This window comes from Dromaius novaehollandiae, chromosome W (genome assembly GCF_036370855.1).
Source record: "Dromaius novaehollandiae isolate bDroNov1 chromosome W, bDroNov1.hap1, whole genome shotgun sequence".
Taxonomy (NCBI): Eukaryota; Metazoa; Chordata; class Aves; order Casuariiformes; family Dromaiidae; genus Dromaius; species Dromaius novaehollandiae.
Window position 1 is genome coordinate 25,663,579 of NC_088130.1, and position 23,713 is coordinate 25,687,291.

At 38.7% G+C, this 23,713-nt stretch overlaps 1 protein-coding gene across 5 annotated transcripts in view; it reads right to left on the reverse strand.

Moving 5' to 3' along the window:
- Positions 1-674: 674 nt before the first annotated feature.
- Positions 675-23,713, reverse strand: part of LOC112992402 (protein Largen) — a 151,858-nt gene continuing 128,819 nt past the window's right edge. For 2 of the 5 annotated variants that reach the window (XR_010385564.1, XM_026115430.2), the window contains 2 exons: positions 12,052-12,272; positions 675-2,568 (listed from right to left, as the gene is read on the reverse strand). The gene's annotated coding sequence lies outside the window, so the exon portion shown is untranslated. The remainder of the gene's footprint in view (positions 2,569-12,051; positions 12,273-23,713) is intronic. The other 3 variants (XM_026115433.2, XM_064499963.1, XM_026115434.2) reach the window with 3 other exon arrangements.

The following is a 23,713-nucleotide window of genomic DNA, read 5'->3' on the forward strand; positions in this document are numbered from 1 at the left end:
TTAGGCAACCATAACCTAAAACGTGTGGGAACAAACCACAGCCATCATCCTTTACATATACAAGGATTTAATTTATCCATAGCATCAAGGGAAAAATTAAAATAAAATAAAATAAAAATGAAATGGATATGATCCCAGGCATCCCAGGTTTTGCTGAAATGGGAGGGGCCGAGGGGGGATAACATTCATTTAATTACTTCATTTGATGACTTCCTGACAAATTGTAAAAGCTGCTTATGGCATCAGAATCACAAGCAAAGACAGAGCTCAGGTCTTTCTCCCCCAAAATACAGTAACACGAGCATCTTGCAGTAACAGGACTTAGGGCACTTACTCGGCAGAGCTGTCATTTCATTCCTCAGTAGGTAATGGTGCGCGCGCACGCACACACACTCACCCACACGCACAAGTTAGCACATTAGAGCAGAGCACTACATAATTAAAACATGTGCCCGTTATGAGGCTAACCCACAGATAAAACGAGGTCTGGCTTTGCCGTTTTTTGTTGAAAGAACATTCCTCCGTTAGCGCGCACCGAATTGATAGGTTCCATAGAGCAGCGGAAATAAAGCAAAACTTACTCAGCTTTATAAACCATTCAGGACGAATACTTTCAGTGAACCTAGAATGGCATGCTTTACTTTTCTCTTAAAATTACACACAGGCTAATGGACTAAGAGAAAAGGAAAATATATATTTTTATTCAAAACAACTCTAGCATTGAAATGGTCAATCACGTGATAACAAAACACTCCAGCAGATGGATAACAATGACTGTTCTTAACTGTAAACGGCTGTAATGAACAATCTCTTATCCCGCAGGTTCTCATTGTTCGAGATTAAATAGAATAATAGAATTAATCTTTATGGTCTTGCCAGTATGCTATGACCAAAAAAAAAAAAAAAAAGAAAAGAAAAAAAAACCCACCTCCAAGAAACCAAACCAGAAACCCTAACACAAAATATAACCCAAAAAACAGTTCCTGAATAAAGTGAGCCAGTTGATAAAAGGTTTGTGTGTAATTTGGGGAACTGCCATTATTAGACTACACTCTTTTCATTCTTACACATCCAAATCTTCACTTGCTTAAAGTTAGTGAAAGTAAAAAAATCTATCCCATCACATATTCAGACTTCTTCATGTGGATATTAAAATAAACTATGTTCTGAAATTAAGAGTTAAAATACCTTCTCTAGTTTTCCATACATATGTGCCTGTATAAATATACTTCATCATTTTACAAATTACAATATTTATATTAAAGCTTTCGATCTGCAAATCATTACAGCTTAACATGAACAATTTCTGTGTTTTGGTTCTGTCTTTAAATCATTTTTTGGAGATAATGAAAACCAGCCAAAATGAGTGACTGCAAATAATATAAACAACACATTTATTTAGAAAAATAAACTGAAAATGCTGTTCGTCTGTTACATTTCTCCATGAAGTATAGATAAATGGCTAGAAAAACTTTATGTCAAATACATATTACAAATGACTTATTTTCTTTAACAGTAACAGGGAGGATAATGTCAATGTTCAAATAGGAACATTTTAGATGTATAATTCGATAGTTTAAATTTCTTGGCTGCTAATATGATAAAAAATGGATGCTATTAAAAAAATATTATATCCCTTTTTAAATCCACCATATCATGTTGATGCTTTTTCATATATATACATATATATAGAGATGTATGTATATGTATATATACATTTAAACCTAAGAAAGAACCATAATCCTTTCAGTGGACAGATCACCACTGCGAAAGAGAGAGCAATTCTTTTCTTCAGTTCTTACTTTTCGATTCCTTTTGGAGCCCCTGCAAATATCGCTTGCTGTGGTTAAAAGTCTCCCGGGGCCATCTGTGCAAATGGTGGCACACATCATTACCCTGAATGGAAGTGACAGTGCAAATACCAGAAGTGCATTGAGATGCAATCTGTAACAGCTGAACTCCTTCAGATCTGGGTGGAGGACAGGAGATGGCATCCATTGAAGCAATTTAACATCACCGGTGCCCTGTTCCTGTATGGCTTTGAATATATACAAGGGATGACAGAGGTCTTCTTTCCCCACGGACAGCAACATTCCTCCGTTACAGTAAATGCGTTCGTTTCCTGCTATCGCCGAAGTGCTTCATTTTTCCTTTTGGCTACATATTGAAATATTTTTTGGATGCTGGCTGGACCCCATGAAAAACTCACTGTTTGTTACTCCAGTTGCTTGGTGCAGAACCCAAGCGTCAGGCTAGGAAAGAGCAGTTTCTGTAAGGGGGCAAGACATTTGGTCCCCTTGATTCTTCGTTCTGACTGAACGGGATTTAAGGCTGTGGCTTTTGCCAGGACTCAGCTCGTAGCTGTCAGATCTGACACGGACGACTCAGTGCTGCCTCCACGCATGATCGCTTGTGCTCCGACGCCAAGGGCTTCTCCGTGCGCCAAGGAGGGTCACGTTCCCGGCTGCTTTCAGATCTGGCCTGCAAGAAGTCACAATGACGAATCTGATATGCAAGAAATTAACTGATGTGCCTCCAGATATAGACATTCCTTCAAGCCTGAAGGTGCTGTTGAACAGAAAAGAAAACAAAGTTATAAAAATGTTACCTTAAGCAGACAAAGTCAATGGCAAACAAACCAGATTTTTGCGCAGTCATCCCATTTTTCATTTAAAGAAGAGTTCAGAGAACTGCAAAAGTTTAAAACTTGAACTTTGGTAGTGGTGCTTCATTAATGATACAGGCCTCAGTTCTCTGCTGAGGCAAATGGGTTTAACTTCACTGATGTCCTTCAGATCACATGAGATTACACCACCTGAGGAACTGATCATCAACACCTTTCGTCCCAGAGTAATGGGGGTCTTGAAAGGGATGCACTGCTGTATGATTACCCTTGTGAACCCACCTAATGCAGCAATTTGGTTTAGCAATCTACCTTAGTGTGTAAGATGAAACAAGAATTCCTGAGATCTTTACTGGCAAAAAGCAAAATGTTAAGCGTTTGAGAAAGCTTCTAAAAATTCAAGTCTAATTTATCCTGGAAACCTGGATGCTAATCCCTATCCTCAAAGTAAATACTGAATTTCAGCAGGGGTTTCTTACCTGACAGAGATGTTTCCTAATCACTGTAACACCATATTATATTTGATTTGGGTAGTCCATATTCCCTCTTGTGAAACTGTTTTAATTTGTATAACACACTAAAATAGTCCTTGAGACAGCAAAAGAGAGTAATGCTCCAATCTAGTGCTGAGGTTCACTGACTCACTGAATTTGCTCACTTTATTTATTAGACAAAATAAAACAGCGTCAAAAGGAGAGGCCTTGGGATACTTACCTTACGGTAGGGTGCTAACTTAGGTTAAATAATTAAGTTCACATCTCCTGAGAAAAAGAATTAGAACTTCCTCTTTCAGTGTAGGTGACTTACACCCAGAGCTACTTACTGCAAGGGAGAAGAAAATTACTTCTTTGCCATTAGTTTTAGGAATCTAGGCCTTCATATGCATTTTTTATTATTTCGTATCGACTGGAATGTTTCACCTTGATAAAAACAGTAAAGGAGAAGGGCAGGATTTCACTCTGATATGGGAAAAAGGGGATCTGAAGCTGGTACGCTGAGAACCTTCTGTTATTTTTTCCCACAACTAATATAAAATATCAATTATTCACAAAAACGTAATTACTACTCAGGATTGTAATAGTGGCCCAGTGTAGCCCAGCATTCTGTCTCCAATGGGTTCGGTATAGTAAGTTTATGATAAAATTGGCCGGGAGGGGAAATTTCTTCCTAATCAAACTGTTTAGGGTTTGGCTTGCATCATTAATCAAAAAGATGAGTATCCTATACATTTTGTAAGCTGCCTATTTTTTAACTGAGGACAGTTTTCATATCACTAGAAACACACAACCCTTTTTCAGCTGTCACAGTCTCTGGCTTCAATTACATCTTGGGCTAGTGATTCGTGTATGTTAATACCTCATAAAAACCAGAGAAAACGATGGTGCTGCCCTTGAAATCATCTTACAGCTAATGAAACAGGATAGCTATTGTACAACAAACTATATATATAAAATAACAATAATCAAAAGAGAAATACACAATATAAGCAGTATTTATTCTCTGTCAGGAAACAGTTGCCTCAAACTTATTCAGAACAATACTGAATACCTATAGGCATGAAAATCACAATAACTTTCTCTTTTCATCTGGGTTGCAATTCATAAACATACTCGATTTCTTGCACATAAAAACCATAACTGGTATACCAGCTATACTTGTATTCTTCTAGTGTCTCTCTAATTCAAACATCAACCTACGCAATATGATTCATTCCCATTCCTAAAGCCATATGACATCCACCTTAATTTCCTCAACATTCCACCAGAGAAGAAAAGTCTGTCTTTTGTTTCTTAATGATATCTCTACTAGAAAGCGCAAATTGCACTGCTGTGAAAAATTTGATGCACCTCGTCATATTAATCAATAATTTGTTCAAATTGGAAGATTACTACTGAGCTTGCTAAGTGAAGAATTCAGAAGGTGGGGAACGCCTCCATCAGAAACAGAATAAGCAGTTCCTGCCAGCTCCGCAGCTCCTTTATTACGAATCCAGTACTGCACAGATGAACAAGGCAGGCCAGGCATTTAAAAAACATGTCTACTAATTACAGATTCCCATTCTGAAATGCCTAGTTTTTAATTCTATAGCTTTTAGTGTTTTGACAGGGAGGCTTTACATTCAAATCACTACATTTAACTCATCATTAAATATCCCCTTGTTACACCATACCTGCCAGTATCTTCGCAGTCTAAAAACAACTGACCTAAATAGGGAGCGAGAGCTCAGACAGTCCACGGGAGAGCGGTTGCGTCCTCACGTTCCTCCCCTCCCTTTCGTCAGCACCATCGGGCCGGTCTCTTCCTTCTGCAGCATCACCATTTAGTTCCCAGAACCAGAGACCCAGAGAAAGCAATGTCACTGTCTTCCCCTCCAAAGCAGACACCCACTCCTCTCAGCTCCACTGGGCTTCTATGCCAGTATTAGCCCAAATACACCCTTCAGTTTTCTTCTGTTCGTTGCACGGTTTTCCAAAAAACTGGCCGTGGGCCCAGTGCAAGCTGCCACAAGATCCTCCTCTGAAGGCGGCCGTGACCATAGCACAGCACGCTCCACAGATAGCTGCGGAGGGGAAGAGGCCACAGGAGGGAACCACCCTTTCCCCTTAGACCTAGGAGATTACTATGTATACGCTGGTTAGCATCAAAAGAACGGGGATTTAAAGGTTTGGCCCAGAACGGGAGAAGTTCATAGGAGCAGGTAATGTCTTCTATTAGATGAAGCAAGGTAGTTGAAAATAACAGGCAAGTTTAGCAGAATTTCAAGTGTATCTTCAATTCTGAAGCAAAGTTCAAACTAAGTATAGGAAGGGAACATTTATTCAAGCTTAGCTGGCTAAACAATAAATTTGGTTTTAAAGTACAGGGATATTCATTCAGGTTCAATTTACAATATTTAAAGACCAACAGGCAGTCTTATTCTATAATGGTGTGATAGGAAGATATCAAACAAATAAGATAGAAAACATTTATCAACCTTTAACTGGCGACGGCAGTGATGACTGCCAATGATCACAGAAAAGGATGTTTTAGATGCCACTTCCTATGCTGCTCCTAGTCCCATTTATCAAGAAAAAGTAAAGAAAACAATTAGGAAATCAGCTTCACATTCAGTTGAGAGAGAGAAATTTCCTTGATTAATACTAAGCTATACAAACCCAAATCATTTGAAGGGCCTCACAAAAGCACCTGAAAGACTACGCTATTTAAAATCCCCGTTATCTGGATCATTTTAGCACAAACAAGATAATTTGGATGTACGCTCTTACCTAGCATAAGTACAGCAGCAGTCAGAGCACAGGCCAAGCTATTAGTTGTACTCACATATATGAGAGTAAAAGAAGCGTTCCTATCCAAAAAAATCACTTAGTAGTAAATCCTCCTGAACTTAATCTACATATTTTCCAGGTATTGCTAAATAATAGTGGTATCTCTTTCAGCTACTCAATTACACTTCAAAGCTACAGAAATGTTTAGATTCAGATACATTGTTTCATCAATATTACTTTCTTACTGCTTTCAGAACATATATATTAATATGCAAAATTCTTTCAATAGAAGAAACATTATTGAGGGAGCATTTTTATAGAGCATTTTTTTTATATTTCATGTCCACAACCCTTGGCGTCTTTTTCTGTAGACAGAAATTTAAATAGTGGATTAGAGAAAATACACAATTTTAGCCAGAAGCCAGAACATTTCAGATAAAATTTTGTATGTCTTTTGACTACAGCAATTCTGCCAAATGCAAGAACAATGTTTGCACCAAACATTTTTCTTCTCCTACAAAATTTTAGCTGTATACACCAATGCTCGCATTTCTGTGTTCTGTGGTGCAGCACTGTTGAGACATCTTTCTCTATAAAAACTTTAACGACCGAATCTCAGCAACGCAGACTGTTAGCAAATCCACCACCACTCTTTTTTTGTAATTCTTCCTGGTTTCTCTTAGAAGCTTCAGAATACTGATTTATGTGTGATAGCCTTATCCTACTGTTTCAGTCCGTAAACAACTTGTACGCCAATAAGAAAACAAGAACTCCCAATTGCTTATTGAAAGTTGATTCTCTCACAGTTTTGAAAGAGACTGTAGAAAGGCACACGACATCAAAATAGCTACATTTATACATTTTCAGATTGCTTTCCTTTATGCACTATAACCCAGTCGCATGTAGACAGCACGTATTAGCGCTTCTACAGTAGTGTCATCATCTTGCTAATCTCTCCTAGAAATGCTTTTCTAATGCAATTAAGTTACCATCTAGTCCTATGTTGTTCCAGCTTTGGTATTTCTAGAGCCTTCTCTAAAAAGTAGTTCTACGACAAGAGAATTATTCCCAAATAGAAACCTGCAAATGATCTCAGAGAGGATATGAAGAAAGACTTTACTAAATACCCGAGATAGTATTTTCTAACTGAAGTCATACAGCTTAAACAATGCATTTGTACCAGTTTAATGTCTTTGTGTGTTTGCACAACAAAACAGACCATCAGAATTTTGCCTCTGGGAGCTACTCTATAATAATTTTTTTTAATAGTGAAAAACCAATGGCAACAAAAGCACCATGCAATGAATGCAAGGAGCATTGTGCTTGTCAATATATGACACTCATAAAATTTCCTATGTTTATTACTTATGAACTGCTGGCCAAATTGCTCTAGTGCTTTCCTCAATAATGTCCCAAGCAGTTCAGATTTGAGAGAAGCAATCTGTGGGACTAACAAGAAGAAATTAAGTCTTTTTTCTTGTAATCACTACTTTCCAACACAGCTGAAATCCAGGCAACCAAAGCTACCAGGTGACATACTGACACTACGGAAGTCTACATTACGGATTGTCATGATCACTGCCAAAAACATCAAAACTCAGACTCAAAAATGCTCAAAGGGCAAAGAATAGCACTGGAAAAAGTTGAAGGAAAAACAAAGCAAGGTCTGATGATGTATCCTGGGAAACTTTGGCAGTCTTGTTCACTTTGCTCAGAAGCACCTCCTCTAGTACAAGAAGTAAAATTTACTAGAGATCTTCCATGGCTTGTACAGAAGGGTTATACAAACAAGCAACTTATAAATTTCTCAGACATATTTTTGGTTGAGACCCTTTCTGTTCAGCATCTTCAACCTTATGAAACATTTTTATTTGGTCATTTTACTGACATGACCTTCTTTCTTTTCACTCACCTTTTCATTCACTCATCCACTTAGAGATTGGAAAACTATTCTGTGCAACGGCTTAAAGCATGTCTTAAGATAGAACTACTTATGTCACGGGTGATTACATTCCTAGGAAGCCAAATTTTGTTGTTGTTGTTGTTAGTTTTTGGATATGTTACAATGTATCTTTCATAAGACAAGTACTCGCTAAAGATTTCTGGAAGGCTGTTCTTTCTTCATTTTGTCTCTGGGATGCATGTTTACTAGCTGCCAAAATAGATGTTTTCTGAGAACAGTAGCTTTGGACTACATTTTATCTCGTATTTGACTATCGTGCATAGAAAAAAGAAGAACAGGACATGGGTTTCTCTATGCTAGAGTACGATATAAAATTTGAGCTATTGTATATTGCAAAAGAACAAGGCATGAATGGCCATGTATATTTACATCTTTCAGTTACAGTTAGGCTTTGGATATAAGCTTGTTTAAATAGGCAAGGCCAGGTATGCTTAACTGCTTGCTTATCAATGCCTCTAACAGAACAACATGCATTATTTTAAATTCTCTCTCTTCTACTAGGAAGAGCTAAGCAAAGGACAGACACTGGACGACATCCACCAGGCTACAAATAGGTATATCGCAGTTTGCATGGTCACATCCAAAGCCACAGTTCAAGTGGCCATTGCAGTTGTATCAATAGCAGTAGCTGAGCTGCTGAGATTAAAACTAGACTGGGTCTGTCAATAAAGAAGCAGTCGCTTTTCAGCTTAGCTATGTCCCTAGAAAAGATCTGCTGGTGACACTGTGGAAAAAGAATTTGATGTATTGACAGCCACTGTAATGTCTGATGATGATACTCGAACAAAAGACAACAATCATTTATCCATAAGATCTTTTAATACAGAAAATATTCTTTGAGTGAGGAAATTTTGGCTCACTTTTTGGCTTAGCTGCCTATTTCCTGTGTGACCAGGCAATTCATCTAATCTACACATATCACAAGTTATTGGTGTTTTATTTTACTTTCTATCCCTTTCACTCTCCACAAATTTCTGCCTTGTCTGTTCAGAACGTAAATACTCTGAAACACTAAACATACAAGCACAAAGACTAGAACAAGAGAGTTCTGGTACATGCTACGGGCTCTCAGTACTCTTTAAAGAAGCAAACAAACAACAAGAAGCCCTACATCCCTAATAGTGAACAAAACCTTGCGTTTCGCAGCATCCCTCTGGCTGAGTACTGGAGGGGTGGGGATGTATGGGCAGGTGAACCTGAGGCCTACAATCCCTTTCCCCGACTGAAGCTCTGTATCTCAGAGGCATAAAGAGAATCTCCTATAGGAAATACGGGAAAAGTCGTGGTCCAGGAAACCCAGGCACTCTTCCTGCAGTTCTTTTGGTTTAAAACTATGTATCTCTAATCATAAGAACTAGATAAAGTGTGATACTATTTTAATCTTTTTATCCTTGTTTTTTGCCCTCCTTTTCATGCTGAATCAAAATGAGTTTCATTAATTAGCATCTGTGTCAAATGGAGATAGAACAAAAATTAGGAAAAGAAAGAAATGCAGAAGACAGCTAAGAGCTTAACAGAAGTAATTTTCTGCTTCAAATGATTAGTGAAATGTTAGCTGGTAACATGCTTGGGTAACTGGCTAGAAAGTTTACCTATCTAGCTTAACACACATGAGGCCCATAGCAAGCAAATAATGAAACAAAGATATTAAGTGGCTTGGTATTTGTGATGAGATGCCAAAGAATTTCATGTCCAAAGTTTCCTACCAACCCTGTATCTGTTACTTAGGTTAAACTAAGGTCTTTGCTCTCATTGCCTTCCACTTACTAAAGGTGCCTTAGGTACATCCTAGTTACTTTCAAAAACCCAAGCAGAAGAGATGGAAAGACTGACAGGTTAGAAAGGAAAACCTCCTGTATGTGTCAATGTTTTGTTTATTCTGTAAACATTAAGGTTTCCAATGGTTTACTTTCCAATTCAATCAATTCCTGAAGCTGACTATGTAACAGAAAAAAAGATGGTCATACATATAACAAACCTCTATACTCAGTGAATACAGAATAATAAGATTAGTTTACTGATTCTTGATATTCAGTGTTCGGTGAGACCTGAATACCTTCAACATATATCTTTCTTTTCTTTGAATATATGGCATAATCTCCATGCCACTAGCAGAAACCTTTATCACTCAGTGAAATAGACATTCTTCTCAGGACAAGCAAAAATTTATATAGAATAATTAAATGTTTTAAAGGACTTGCATCTACTATTAATAGCTTTGTTTTTTTGTATTTTAATTTTCAGACCTTAGGGCTTTTTATATAATTACATGTCTTGAAGTGACATGTGAATGGTTTGAAAACCATTCTTCCTGGAATACATCTTCCAGTTGACAGGTGTAACCTTTTCATCTTCAGCCTGCAGCTAGGAAGGATGGCTGATAACTGAACTGGCAGCCCTCCACTTGCTTATTTTTAAAAAATGTATACGGGTGAAAGGAGCCCTGTATAAGATAATGTAACTATCAATATTTCTGCTCGTTTTGACATTTACTGATCTTTCATCTATTTCTTATTACTTGAGCAAGCCAGTAGCCATGTAGGATTAGACTTTTCAAGCCAGAGAGACTTAAAAGACAACAGAAAATATCTGTAAATACTTTGGTTTAGCCGTCTCATAGGTTTGTCTGTTGATGGACGAAATAATTTATAATTCTAGCTGACACCTTTCTATTTGCTAACAGTTTACAGGATTTACTTTTTCCTTTATCATCTGGTGTGAATATTTTACCCCAGAAGATTAAAAATGAATTTGACTGCCAGTAGAGATATGGAGATTACTGAAACTGCAGTATCCTGCTCTCCCAAAACACACCAGAGCAACTAGAAGATGACAACCATGTCATAGTGTACGGGTTATTCAATACCATATCCTTAAATTTGCATTTTTTCATCCAAAAAAGGCCAGGCAACAATGGGGTGGTGCCTACTGCAAGCCCCTGCACTCCAGCAGCCTCCTGGAAGGCTTCTTGACCACTGGCATGACATACTGGAAAACATACTGAAATTTCTGCACATGAATTTACCAAGACTAAACACGCTCCACTCTAGAGTTCCCAAGGAAAGCATCAGATCAAGAAGAAATTGAATAGAAAACAGGATGTTCTGGAAACATAACTGGATATATTCTTAGATTAGACAGTGAAAAAAAAAGCCGGGGCTGAACACCAGTAACTAGCGTCTTCATATAGTTTGTACTCTGAGCAACAATATGCATGCAAGAGAGAACCTAACACACCATTTACATTGAAGAACAAGGATTAAAGGATCTCCTTATGGCAAGTGCCATGTATTTTCTGGGAATGTACAAATGCAATTAATGTAAGCCTTGGTAAATAGGTCTGATTTGTTAAAAGTTACGTACTCTATTAGAATTTGCTGACTTCTCAGATTATAAAAATAGACATACAGAATACAGAAACCTAACAATTTAGCAAATGTCCTATGATTCAGTGTGAACTTTCATTTTGAGTGATGTCAAGTTTTGTTTCTACAGTTTTCTTCTGACAACTCTATATAAAACTAGCGATGCTATTGTGCATCCTCTTAAAACCTGCCTCTTTATTAGCTGTCTTGCTCCCACTTATCCATCACTCAGAATGTAACAAACCATATGTGACTGATGCTTAAAAGGCAGGTATCAGGGACAAGCAAAATTAATCTTTTTCTTAAGCAACCAAAATAAGGCTTTTCAATTTATTTTGAGTAATCCTAAAAATGAGCTTTCAGAATTTTGTTACCTTAGTATGACATACCATTACATCTGAAACAAAACACATCATTTTGGGGTACCTCTGGAAAAAGCAAAGAAAATTCAGGTCTAGGTTTGAATGCAGGCTTTCAACCTTCCACCTCTTCTCATTTTACAGATCTGCCATGGGTCAGTTTACTCTTACACTCCATTTTAGCCATTTAGCCAAAAAGTCTAGAGTTGAATGAAACAGTGCTGAACAAGTCAAAATTGTCAGAAGAAAGGACTTAATGTTCAGTATTTCTGCCCAGACCTTCAAATGTCTATGGTTACAGTTAAAGCCGTACGCTTGGGTTTATTGAATTTACCTGTCCTGTCTTACACACTGCTGTTCTTTAAATCCTATCCTTTAGTCTCTTAACTTTCAATTTTTGATTTTTGTTGTTCAAATCAAATAACTTCTCACAAAATCCCAAGGCCTAACACAGACCTAGGTTTGCTGCCATTACCTTGCATTAGAAGGTGACATCTTCTCTTAGAGTCATTGGAAATCGTTGTTTCGATGCTTCTGCAGATGCTCTGAGAGGTGTCAGCGTGTCCCCCGTGTCTTCCATGTCCCTCCTTCCTTTCCATAGAACGAACAGGGTAAGAGGAAGAAGCAATACAATAAATAAAACTGGAAAGACACGAGGAAACTCCTAGAAGTTGTGGCTGCCGTCTCTGTCAGAGCCTGGAAGACAGAGAGGAAGAGTTCGAGAAGGAGCACCAGGAGACTATAAACTGCCTTCTACATATATCAGAAAGGGGGAAAAAAAGGCCCTAAAAATAGATCGCCTTTGATTTCTCATAATCATAGCTTTTGCTGTGTTCCTTCTATCCTTTTAATACTAGAATTACAAAATAAACTCAAATATTAGTTTACACAGAACAATAATAGTAACCATTTAAGGCACTGACCACGCATCAGCAGTCCAACAGCCACACGTGCTTAAGGTGGGGCAGCTTTGGAAAAAAAAGAGAATTGCCCCAGAGATATGACACTGTTGTATGAAAGAGAAACATGAGAATGGGCAAATTAAATATATTTTGTGAAAAGCAGTAATTTGGTCACTACACTGAAATCAGTTTAAGGAATTTACACAGTAGGTTCTCAGTTGCCCTGATGGTGCAGTAAAGCAGATGTTAAGAAAACAAAAAATGAAATATAAAAATCTATGTAAACTGGGTCATCAGAACACAAATTCATTTTTTGATAAACCTTCTGGAGCCTTCTGTAGAAAACAGATACAATTTTAGACATCAATGAACAAAGCAGAGCCTGGCGAAGACAGCATGGACCTTGCATTAAGCACTGTGTGACACAGAGATGCAACCAGGAGTGAAAGAGGAAGACAAGCCTGCTTAACCCGTAATTCAGATAATCCCCTTGTAAATATTTGAAAATCAACTCTGCTATAGCCACAATGCATTCTGTTAATTTTTTAGAGCAGAGAATTGCACGTTGGGCTGATGGAGGGGCTGAGTATTTGTTTGGGATTCTTAGCTGATGACAGTGGCAATGAAAAATAAAATGGCTTAATATTTCCTTTGTAAACCAAACAAGTGATGCCAAACTTTGGTCAGATGAAACTTTCCTTTAAAGTTAATATTGAAAAATGTATTCATCCTTTGTACCACATCTCTTAAAAATATTTAAGAGCATTTTAACTCTGAATGCCTAAAAGAGTAGATGTCCCTAGTCAAAAGCAGTCTGAAAACTTCCAAGTGAAGGAAACTGGAACAGCTTGCTTTTCCTATTTCTAACTCTACTATTTAATTATTTCTAACATTTATCATGTTTCCTAGCCACAAACACACCTTGGGACAATACACTGCGGTAACAAACAATCATATTTATCAATAATTAGGAGTACATGCTTACTGTTTACAAAGAAATACTTAATTTACGAAACATGCTCCCTAAAGGAAAAACAAGACATCAATGAGTATGCATCAGAAAAAGCAATGATTTAAAATTTACCTTTGTAAACTGTTCTACCTATGCTGTAATGATTCTTTAATAAGGAAATGAGTAAACCAAAAAGCAGGAAGAAAAATAAAAAGGTGCTGGCACTGTAGGGAGATGAACCACTGCACTTACTGCAACTGTAAATCAGGCAGCTGAAAGCTCATGGCCATGTAACATCATCTTCACGCACCATGTCCAACTTGCGAAGTACGCAACGGCCAAACGACGAGGTGAGAGCTGGCGGCCGCGCGGCTTTCCTCCCCGTCTTCGGCGAGGCCAGCTCCCGTGTCGAGTGGCGCGTTACCACTCCTCCCACCAACACAGAGCAGGTGCTGAGGGGCAAACTGCTGGCGGCATCCTCCCACAACCTTCTATTAAAAGTCTTAACATAATTGCAAACTTATTTTTCTCCGAGAACCGAATTCTAGACTATTTTGGGGAATGTCTAAACACACGCCAGCGGAGAGCAGATGAACCGAGACTCAGCCGGCCTTCGCTGCTGCCACGAGCGGCAACTCCCTGAGTCCCCAAGCACGTGCAGCGGGCACGGAGCTCGCCGCTCACGGGGGGGAGAGCGGCAAGGAGGGGAGGGCAAAGAGAGCGGGAAAACTTGGTCCCGCTCTGTGGCTTGGGCAAAGCCAGCTTCTGGGGAGGGACCTGAGCAAGAGGGACAGGCAGGACAGGACTGGCTGAGGCTGAGAGATGAGTCCACCCCTTAAGGCATAGGTAAAGTAGAGGAGAAAGGAATGGGCTCTGTGCCGCTCGGTGTGGTACGTACAGCTCTCCCAAATCACAAACACCACTGCAGCACACCCCCCCCCCCCCCCACTGCAAAGCATCAGGGAAGCCAGAGGCGCAGCCGTAAGCAGGCTGCAGCCACACCGCTCGGCATGGAAACGCGTCTACGCTTAGGACATCAGGGAGGTTGTAAGTTCAAAACGCCTCAGGCAGAGGAAGCAACTCAGTTTGGGCTTCTCTTATCTCCAGCAACGGGGGGCACGCGAAGAACAGCCTCTGAGCACCAGCTCCTTCCCCAGCAAGCTGCGAGTCTAGCACATCTGCCCCATGCTTTATTTATGAGCGGATGAAATAAAACAATTGGATTGGTGTCAGCTGGACTATCTAAGCGCTGAACACGACGACAGTTTTCAGTTTTCACTTTGGCCATACAAATACACAATGCACAGTTTACTTAACGTTGGAGTCAAAGCACGCTGGCTTTCCTGCCGGAGTTAAAATGGAAGAGGACGGTCACAGGCAGCCGCGCTGGGCCCTGCCGGCTGGCGCCGCTTAGACTAGCGCAGCCTAGTCGCCACCTCAGAGGCTGAGGCCAGTGAAAACGTGAAACTGCCGCCTTCCCTTTTCTTTCTGGTGCCTTGGACCGTGACTCTATGATCAGCGCTGTGTTGGCTATATTTGTCATGTTTCTAATTTTAATGGAAACATAGCAGTAGAGCTAAAGATGGCAACCAAAAAAGAAAACTTGCTCTCTTGCCTGTGGGCTGAAGTCAAACTATGTACTTGTTAATAAAGGGAATTATCTTGTACGCAAGGATTTTCTACAATAGAGATCAGAGATGCATAATTCTTTCTACGTATCATCCTCCCTTCTTTACCCCATGAATAGCTCCATAAATAGGAAGGATCAAAAAGGGCAAACTGATTAAGAGTTAGCAGAAGGCTCTAGTAACTGATAAGAATGCATCAGCAGTAGCCAAAACGTGGCTTCTGCTTTAGAGGTTTTAATCGAAATACAAGCCTTCTGCTGCTTGGATAGCAACTCCTTAACAAATCTATGTGTAGAAGCAATGAAGAGTAAGATTTCTTTTTCTTTTTTTTATTGCAGCTGTCAAATATCAATAGTAAAAAAACTAAGTGAGATAATGGTAAGTTTCAGATCATTTTTTTCTTTAAAAAACAGGCAATCAGAAATGTAATATGAAAACTTCTGGGGAAGGATCAATACACTCTTGATCAAGATGACACCACCAAGTTTTCCCCAGAAAGTCTTTGCTTAATAGGATTTTGAAATAATGGCCTGTTGCCTGAGATGGAATTAGAAGGAAAATCCATGGAAGTTACTTTTATATATTAACTAAAATGGAATTCCTAACAATGGATCCTATAATAAATAGTCAATGCACTAATCATTATTAATAATATTTTAACTTGCTGTTTAATTCTCAAGAAGTCAGAAAGCTATTTTAAAAGCCCCCTAAGATGACAAAGTGTCACTAAATAGAAAATCTAACATATTCGGAAATCATCTGTATTCATATAAATATCGTCTACCTTTAGATGTGTACAAAAATATCTGGATACTCATTAAAAAAAACATTTCAAAACAAAAATCAGTTCAAATAATCACCATATGATTTATCCGCTCTTACAGTGGTTTGGCAGCAATCCTCCTGCCCCACTACGGAGCGGATCCCACCTGCCCAGCGAGCCCTTTTTACTGTGAGGGACAGGAGATTCGCAGCCGGGCTGGGCTTCAGCTCCTGAAAACAGCAGGGCTGCTGAGCCCCAGTGTCACCTATGGGGACCGTGCTGCCCCACGGTGCCCAGGCGTCCCCGGCTCCTCACTCGACAACCTGGGTCTGGTGGGGACGTCAGGTTGAAGTCGCAGTTGCTGGAGATGGCCGGCACAGTCAGGAATCGGCTGCCCCTTCGGTGTGCAATCTGCAGGTTTGTGCCCCTGGAAGTCGGCCACGGCCTGAACTAGAGCGTTGTAATCACAGTACACACTTTCACTGGGGAAAATTATCCTCCGAATGTAACAAAGAGTGGCCATTTGTCATTTTATTTCTTCTGTTTTTTGCTGAAATACTTCCAACAAGGCGTTGTTTAATAAAGATGAAATGTAGTGTTGATGCTTCCTATTTTGCTATGTGAAAAATGGCAATTTTCTTGCCATACAAATGTACAGCATTACTCATAAAACAGCCCTGCCAACCAGCTGATCTTTTTTGCCACTGTTCCATGACTATTTAGTGTGACCGGAAGGAACTCAAATATTTCTAAATGCTTTTTTTCTAAAGAAAGAGTGATTCAGACACTCTTAAAAAATATATTCGTGTATGGATGGGCCTATAAGATTTCTCCATCTCTATTGTTTTCATCTCTCTGGATTTTACTAATTACACAGGCATTTATAATCCTAACATTAGAATGAATTACTATAAAGCTAGGTCTTACGTTTTTATTGACATATAATATATATGAACTCGTAATCACTCTGCACATTAGGCAGGTGATAACCTGAGGGTATTCCAGTTACGCAAACTGTAAATTTAGGTAATACCACAACTATATTACATTTCTTTCAATGAATGGAAGTTTTCCATTCTCTCTGCTTGTTATTTCAGTTAGCATCCATAATAAAGTCATTGAATTGCTACCTCTTCAGTTTCTTTATCTTATTGTGTTTCTACACGCCTTCTTAGTCCTCTGCTCCTGCATTGCTTAAAGCCCTTTTGGCTGTTCCAGCCAAACTTCAGACAGAAGAGTACGCTTGCTATCTGCTACACCAGGTATCCTCTTCCTACACTTCTCTTCCAGGGATCCCACTAGTGGATCATGTACAAAAGGGAAATATTCACCAGTTACACAGCCAGTAATTCACTTTCTGTACTTTCTGCCTCACCCTTCCTCTTACTGATGGACTCTCAGGGATCTCTGAAAACACCATTTAGACTCTCCTCTAGCTTTCTTCTGCAGTCCCTGAAGCATCAATAATCAATATAATCATTACTGACTCTCTGTGGGATCTGCAGTTTGCTTACACTCAGAAACTTTGTATTACTCTCTTTTACAGTTGCTGAAAACATTACATTTTTCTACTGCACGATCATTACAATCTAATGCTCTTACAGTGTTTCTCATGGCTCAGTTCTGGCTCAAAGTCATGACAGATTTATGGAAGATCACAATAAAATTAGCAGAGTATTTTGTTTTCTTTTTTAATAAGATACTTGCTCTGCGGCAGTTTAAGTAATGAAAAGAGCTGTTGCTTTGTATATGCAATGTCCCTGCAGGTTATGGATTCAAATATATTTCACACTTCTAATAACATTTGAAAAATATTATTTCTGTTTTTTTTGTTTTTGTTTTTAATTCTGAGACATGTAGAGAAATTGGTTTCTCGTGTAAAGTGCAAAGTTCATTAGCTGTAACACATTCTTCCTTGGTGTCAGATGACACAGCATTAATTTTCACAGAAAATATACAAAACAGTGATATTCAAATCATATCAACGATTTCAAATAATGCACAGGAGACTTATCCATTAATTTTATGAAGGTTACAGAAAGGAATCCTAGATTGAGCATAAAAAGTAAGAAGACATTTTATTGACTATACATCATAATCCCTGTTTTGGTTATAAACCCATAAACTCATTAAATTTTGTACCCACTCCACAAATCAGAGAGAGGGCCAGAAAGTGCTAAATAATACATTCACTTATTTATTTATAGAATATCTAAATGCGAGTAGCTGCAAAGGAGCCAAATTCGTCCTCAGATATTTAATCCAGGGTTTAGCTAAAAAATGCTTAGCTTATTTAAATTTTCAATGTTTAAACCTACTTTTTTTATAACATTAATTATAGCAAGTCTCAGTGTAGTTTCCAGAGGTATCTTTTATTTGTCCACTATTTCACTGTGATAAACCCTGTTGACTATGGAACTTACAATGGCACTGATGCATTTTGAAGATAAGGTGCAGAACATGTAATTGCCTTTTTTAATCAAACAGTAAACAGAATCCATTTGCTTATGCCCTCCTCCTGGATTGAATAACAAAAGGTCTAGTAGTCACCTTGAAACTTTCTATTAACAGTGTTTCTATTCAGACATTATGCTTTTATTTTAACTGCCTAGATTTCTGTAAAAGGTAAATTTCAACCAGTCAAAGTGCCAATAACATGTCTGAAGATATGAATTTGCGTATCATACAAGATTTGTAATATCAGAAGGAATACATGAACACATCGACGTGCCTGTAGTTAATTATTTACACTTTGATAGTATTTTCTTACCAGTTTTTTTGTTTGTTTGTTTGTTTGTTTTGTTTTAGAATTATACAATTCTGACTTTGCCTAAAGGACTGAAATTGGCTTGTACTTGCCCAGAACGCTGCTGTCTTTACGCTTTACGCCATGCCTCTGCTTTAAAGACGTTCTGGGGTACGAATCACAAGTTTCTCTGTCTGCAGTAGGCACACATGCAGGACAGGTAACGTGTCAAATGCAACTAGTTCTCTGCTGAAAGGAAATATTTTATTTTCAACTATTTTCTCAGCAATTAAAATTCTGGGAGTTTTTTCTTTCTCAGCCTTATCCATATAAACTTAGAAATGTGGATTGAAAAGCTCACCTCAGACTATCTTGAAGTTCATCTTTGCTATAGAATTAATTTAGCTGTATAATCAGCTAAACTTTGCCCTTAAATCGATGCTCATTCACACCCCAACCCACTGCTTATGCTGTTTTCTACCTGACCTGGCTGGTTCCCCTGCAAGCGAAGGCCATTCCCACCCTTCCTGCTGATCCTACTATGAGAGCACCACTAAATCACTGAAATGCTCAAAATTCAAATTTAAATCATTTAAATTTAAGTTGTCCACTGTTTTTCCACAATTGCCCTGCAATTCCAGAATGACAAAAAAGTCCCCCCATACCTTATTCTGAAAGAAGTGGCAGGAACTGCTTCCTGTTAAGAATCGGACAGTATGATAACTGTGAGTATGACCACAGTACAACCACATTTATCCCATCTGCCTTGCGGTGGTGCCACATAACCAGCGTTGGGCAGACACGGTCACCTGAGGACTTGTAAGCAGCATGATGCCATCAGCCAGCTGAAGAGCTCAGTTGTCACCTAAGCGCTGTCATTCCCAGAACTTCGCCTTTGGTTCAAGACTCACTAATATAAGCATAGTAAAGTTATGCAATGAGATGGCTGAATATAGCTATTATTATGAAAGGAACCATACAATATCAAAATTGTACATAATTATACTAGCAAAGTATAAAAAATGAAGCTGTCCCCAGCAAAGTTAATAAAATGCACATTCAAAAGGATGTAGAAAAACTGGGGTAGACTGAGGAGGGGAAATTTGTAATTGTGGGGAAAACAAATTATATCAGAAGATAGAAGGAAAAAATCCTTGTATGGGCCAAATTGTGTTTTCATTCGCATCATAACCCCTTAGGACAGAATCTATATGTATCACAGGTATCAAAGTAAAGGTTTAAGTTGATCAAAACAATTGTCAGGAAATCTAAAGTTGGTATCCAGAACAAGAATTCTCATTTCCAAATATTTTTTAAAGTAAGCAAATTTTTTACACATTCTCAACTTAAATTCCCAAGATGCAAAATACTATACAAAAATAAAATGTTGTATTAGGGCCTCAATGTCTTTATCATAGGCAGGGATTCCAGAGGATCAGTTAGCAAAACAAGATATCAGCCATCTGATAGCATAATTTCTATAAAGTATGCTCCATAAAGATCCATTTCAAAGACCTTGCCAAATAAGCAACAAAAAAATCAACTATTTCAGAGAAAAGTGAGCAGCAAAGAACGCTGCTCTGTCAAGGTGAAGAACGGCAAGACGAAAAAAGGAAACATTTAATTTTGCTTTTCTTCCCAGACAAAACTTCCTTCCCAAGTTTATTAAGATTTCAGGTAGGGACGCAGTATAAAATCGTTCGCGTAGGTCGGAAGGGACCTTCGAAGGTCATCTGGTCTTATCTAACCCACCACAAGTTAAATCCAATGGCACAGATGCCCAAAAGACAATGCAGGTACTAAATCAAAATTACCACCTTGAAAGCCCCCGTGTTAATGACTACTGCATCCCGAAGATGCTTCAACTTAGTAAAAGCTACAGCTTCGTCCTTTCAGATTTCGTTTTTTGTATGTACGCAGAAGGACTTTGCAGGGCTGAGCCACTTGGCTGAGCTCCCATTAATGGCTGACTGGGCTCCAGCAAAAAGCACGCTTTCGCCCAGGTTCCCCACAAATACACATTCTCCTGTAAAAGCCGACCGGATCAGCTCCACTCAAAATGAAGTGATTGCTGCCATTTCCTTTTGAAACGCATCCAGAGGGGAAGGCTGGCAAGGGAGAGAGAGAAGGAAGAGAATGGAGAAGGGGAGAGGTGAAAATAGGATTTAAATGTTAAAATATTTGTCTAGGAGCAAAAAAGACCACCAGGATCTGTAATTACAGATTACTCTGAGTGTGGGATTTTCCCCATTCCTTCTGCTGAAACTATGCAATTTTGCAGAAAACAACGCATGAGTCACTGAGCAAGAGGGAGTAGGGCTGCAGTTAATGACTCACTGCAGGTGATGGAAGGATTCTGATGAAAGAGGATTATAAACAGAGAAACACATTTTGTGCTAAAAACGCACTTGATCCCTCCTTGTTTCTATCCTAATACTCTGCTACCCAAATTTTCACAGCTACCCTCGGGCACTAAGCAGAGAAATTATAAGCAAAGATGCTCTCTCAGGACCTGAAATGGGATAAAATTTTCAGGTGGATCTGCCTGCATCTTTCTTAAACTGAGTACACTTCAAATACCAAAAGGACTTGCAGTCTCTAAAGTTAGGTTTCATTAAGGCCCAACTGGAACAAGGTAACATTTGGAAAAAGGCAATTTGGATCTTTTATGCAGGACTGAATCAAAATGAAACGGACTATGAACAAACCTTCCCAGCGGCCAGTATGCCCTCCAGGCTTGCTCTACATTCAGCATCTTTTTTTGGTGGCTTACTAGACTTCCTAAAGACAAACTTTAAAAAGTCTTTTTTTTTTTTGTCCCTATAAGTGCTTTTTCCCCAGCGGCTGCCAACAGCATAGTGCTAGATGCTCTCTACCCACTTCAAAGTCCTCATCCCCCAAGCCAGAACATCTCCCTCTCCAGCACCTTTTGCTCTTCTCCCAGAAGGTGCAATCTCCCCTTTTTCCTTACTCTACCTGCACCCACAGAGTACCCAAAAGTAAAAAAAATCCCCCCCACAACAGCTATACTATCTGTCAGACAGACAAATGTAATGTCCTGCCTCGGTCACTGCAGTTTACTCTGCGCAACTAAAACAGACAACTCCGCAGTCTCATTGCAGAGTTAAACCCAAACCATTCCTATTACAGCCTCCTCATTTTATATTCTTCTTGATTAATTTGACTGGTTATTTCTTCAGGATTAGGACTGGGCCGACACAGGGAAGATTATCTGTTCTTGAAAATGCCTGACTTTTAGGAACATAGCAATGTAATACAGCAAGCAACATTTCACCATTGGATGCTTTTTCTGGATCTACTGAACCACTAATAAATAAATAAAAACAAGAAACATATTCCCATAGACAGAAAATACCAGATGATCATCTTAGAGATATGCTTCTGTAAAGTTTTCCAGGTAACCGAATCTTTGCAAAGAGTTCGTAACTTAAGGAAGCAGGCAGAAACTGATTTCATGTCAATCAAGTCACTGCAATAAGAGACTCGGGAAGCCATCGGCTACTGAGATTTCACATAATTTCCAGTTATTTGCGTTCATCAGTACGTGTAAAAAGCCTGAGCTGCTCTCTATAGTCATTTAATCACTGAAATTCACAACCTTTCATCTAGCCTGAGCATTTTCTGAGCTGGCTTCGGGATTATCTTATACACTTGTGCTTTTCACTCTCTGCAAGGCAAATGAGAGTGCAAAGTAAATGAATACTTTCATGAAAAATTATCCTACAAGATCTGCTGTTACTTTGGAAATGAAATTACAACAATTTCCATTTGTAAAAAGAATACATTGCATCTCCTGGTAGCTTTTCCACTTCTGATTTCAAGACAGTGATGTGTGCTAGTGCTGCTGGAATGCAGTGGTAATATTTGCAAATCTATTCCAAGTGTCAGACATTTTTGACAAATGCTGGAATTGCAATTGAAACACATGGGCCCAGAAGTGACCAGCTGAAATGTAACTTTGCATGTTCCACGAGCTTCCAACATAGGCAGATGCACACAGGTGCCTTTTTTCTTTTTTTAAGGGAGAGGTGATATTTTGCTCAAACCTTATATGCTGGTATGACAAAAATATATTCTATGCTAGTTTTATTAGTAAACTCAATAAGGAAAAGATAAATTTCTTACAGTCAAAAAACAACCCAGAAAAACGTCTTTTTTGACCAAATACTTCCTGTGTAATAGTAATAATTTGTCTCTCAAAAAAACCAAATCCTATCACTAACTCAATACACTACTAATGTTATGAATTCAATGAGCCAGAGCATCTACAGCCAGTACACTGAGACAATATCTATCAATGCTAGAGTGATGAAACACTCATTCTTACGTTTGTATTAAGTTATGGAAAAAAAGCCATAATTATGTTCAAAGATATTACTATGTAATAACTCAAGGAAGCAAGTGAGCATTAAATTATAATACTACTGATAGTCTCATTAACTAAAACTAATGAAAATTCCGATAGTTATACTTTCTGCTGCAGCTATCAATAATAGTGACATATGGCACAAATGATACAGCAACACACAGTGCACCACAGTGTTTTCATTTCAGTTCATGAAAAACAAAATGAAGAACGTATGCTGTGACGGGAAGACTGAATCAACTGTGGAAAGCATTCAGTGAACAGCCGTAAGGGACAGACTCGTGTACTTACAGCAGATCATCCTTAGAGCAGGAAAAAGAACAGTGCTTAACACGGCTTCAGACAACACTCAATGCTAACACAGAAAGACTGAAACACAGCCTGCACATTTATGAAGCAAACTCAGACACAGAAACACACACTTCATCTTCTTGCCACTTTTCAACTAATTCAGAAATTAAGACCAAACCATGCAGAACCACTGCATCCATGAGAGAATTCTAATGTAAGTTTCTCCAGAACACTAAATCTGAAATAGTGCATGGCATATGCATGCATCAATACCTACCTTTCACAGTACATTAATCTCTGAGCAAAACCAGGCTTAACACACGGTTTAGAAAATATACATTAACAACCTCAACCCTTAAATCTTCTGTAGAGACTTTCAGGTTTAAACTAGATATTATTACTGCTCTCTATCCATTAACAAAACTCCCTTGGTTGATGGATGCTGGACAGGCAGCAACTTTCTAAGCC